We start from the raw sequence: 3039 nt of genomic DNA, 5'->3' as shown, positions 1-3039 counted from the left end.
TATGTTTTTGTTCTTTTCACACAAAAGCAAGATTTGACCTGTTTGTTAATAATTTTAAGTGTGATAGTTTTTATTAGCAACACGTTAACTGCCATGTCGAGCGAATCAGGTCAGCAAGATTATCTCATAACTTTATTCTGCGTATTCGTTTATTTTGTGCTGTGTTCATACAGTTTTAGTTTTTTACAGTTATGAGCACTAGCAAATAAAATCAACAAAATATCAGCTTTATAATTAGATACAGTACAATAAAATAACTGTATAATTTGTTTTGATTTGTAGCTTCTAAACTTGTGCAATTTTTTCAACCTTTAATCAAATCAAGAAAATCTTGACTATTTTTTAATTTACTGTGCAAATTTGAAAGAAATGGATTGCATTATTTTTTCTATTGTAATACATTGTAGTGTGCTCTTCATAAACCTGCTATTAAAACTTAATTATGCATTATTTAGAAAAGGGCCTTTTGAGACTTTTTAAATACTAGGAACATACAAATTTAATGTTTATAAAAAAAAAATTATTTTGTGGCTATAAAAATAGTAGCTATTGCTGGGGGCTAGTTACACCATGATGTTCAAATTAATGCTTCCGTCATATTTTTTTTTTGGTATGTGCCAATACTATACAAAGATTATGCAAGGACGCTTGTTACACAGCGAGTTCAGTAAAATACAAAATCAAAACAGCTGCAAAATACATAACATTTTCATTTCCTACTCGATTTTTATCAGTTTACCTACCAAATTTACTTAATTATCAATGTCATCTCACTTGATGAAACGCAATATAACATACATGAAGCATAGCCTTGGGTGTATGTGCTTCCACTGTTGCACAATTACCAGAATCTCTTTTTAAATCAGAGTAGGCAGTTCAGCCTGAAATGTTCATTATCATCATACCTGTAATGGCAAATAAAATATCAGATAATTCATTACATTTTCATGATTTACTGGAAGTAGCGAAACAAATGATGGCTTATCACTTATTCTTCTAGTCATCTTGTCTGTAAAATCATGAATCGTTGCCACTAAGGCAGACCATACCAACTAAAGCCATGTTATTTGAAGTTTAAGTGTATTTACTACTAATATATGCAATAAAAAAATGCAAATACTTGGACTGCCTAAGAAATAACAGATGTGGGTGTGTAGCAGTGGTGGGTAGGGTTAGAGCCACCATCTTGGTGACAAAACGTACGCATCCTGCCATGGAAAATGATTTTACAGTCAGTACGCATCCTGCCAAGGCAGCGTGCAGGATGTTGCTCTCTGTAGTGTGTTTAATATGTAATAGAAACCACACCACACGTAAGGTGTGTTCTGTGATTAGGTTTATTTTGGCAAAAACCACAAATCATTGAAATTAATCACCAGTTTTATGATTTTTGCGGAAAGCAATAAAAAGTGAAGGCAGAGTTAGGGAACAGTGGATTGATTCCGTACCAACAAGAACAACAGTTTTTGTTCTCACTTTGTTACTGGAGAAGTTATAATGAACATGAATAAAACAATTGTGAAAATGTCCTTTTGTAATTTATGGAAATTTGAAAACATTTTCCCTACATTTGATAGTTTGGTTTGTGGTGGAAAATTTAAATTACCACAAATTCTATGCTAAATGGGATCTCCTAACAGAACACCAAACATATATAAATGGCTGCCAATTGACCTTTCTCAAAGATTATCGGCAAGAATGGTAGAAAGTTATTGATTACCAGAAATGAGACGTGGGCGAAGCATGTCTATTGTGATACAAATGCCCCTGTGTGCCAGTGTAAACCATTGAGTGGTTGAAAGCACAGGTAACAGATTCTACAGAGATTTTAAGTGATGATGTCTTAATATGAATGTTTCAACCTGCTAACTTAACTCATTTTAAAGTTATTGTGTGTACAGTTAGACTATACACACACACACAAAGGCAGAGATTTACTGTTGTCACAACTGGTGGGAGACACCGAAATAAATGCTCAGCCAATTAAACTTTAAAGTAGCTGTTATAAAAATCAAAGGTTTTAAGGGCACAAGTCTAGATGTTGCAATCAATAAATTAATTGCAAAATTTCATTGTAAAGGGTGGCCACCCGATCGGAAATCTTCTGTAGAACCGGAAAAATCTCAAACAGTTTTTCCGTCTCTAAGAACTAATGAAATAAAGAAATAATTTTATGTCTTCTTGAACCAGGAGTTCATAAATCCCAAATATTGTTGTATTTTACGCAACATGATCCCCAATACTAGACTATATCTGTCCCACAGTAATGCTATGTTCATAATTGGTTTGTTCTCTTTTTTTCTGAATTGGATATAATATGCTTATGCATTTTCTAAATGTCACAGAAATGAAAATTATTAGGTATACACGATGTTATGCGGACACATTGAAGGGTGCACTGCAACATTATGTATTTAATTAAAATACTAACTAATCTATCCTAACTGAACAGAAAATTTAAACTTACTCCACTAGTTAAAAACCTATTTTTCAATGAGTATTTATTCAAAATTCTTAAATGTAAAACTAGAAAAAAGTAAAATAATTCTGTTAATATCATGTGGATATTAGTAAAAATAGTATTAAAATAAGTATACGATTCTTTTTAAGTATATTGGTGATATTTATATTATGATTAATATAGATATAATTCTAATTTTGTTTTCTCAAAACAAATTTGTCCAAAGTGGGACGTCTATGGTGTTAATAACTTACTGAAAAATGTCATATGATTAGCCTTCACAATATATACTCTTGTTGGCTAATTGAGAGTGAGTAGAATGGTATTACAGTCACCTTCTTCCAAGGTGGCTTCGGACCTTCTCTCATTAAACAGATCAATGTCTTCTAAGGTCATTGGTCTCATTACGGGGCATGGTCACCTGAGGAAGCATCTACACAGAGTTGGCATCTTTCAGGAGGATCCGCTCTGTAGAAGGTGTAATGAGCAGGAGGAGACTGCTGAGCACCTGCTCTTTGATTGCCCTGCAATAGCAAGAGAGCGGTATGCCATCTTTGGTAGCATGGACAGGGGTGGTG

The sequence above is a fragment of the Homalodisca vitripennis genome, chromosome 5, assembly GCF_021130785.1.
Source record: "Homalodisca vitripennis isolate AUS2020 chromosome 5, UT_GWSS_2.1, whole genome shotgun sequence".
Classification (NCBI taxonomy): Eukaryota; Metazoa; Arthropoda; class Insecta; order Hemiptera; family Cicadellidae; genus Homalodisca; species Homalodisca vitripennis.
Note: the sequence above shows the minus strand (reverse complement) of the source record.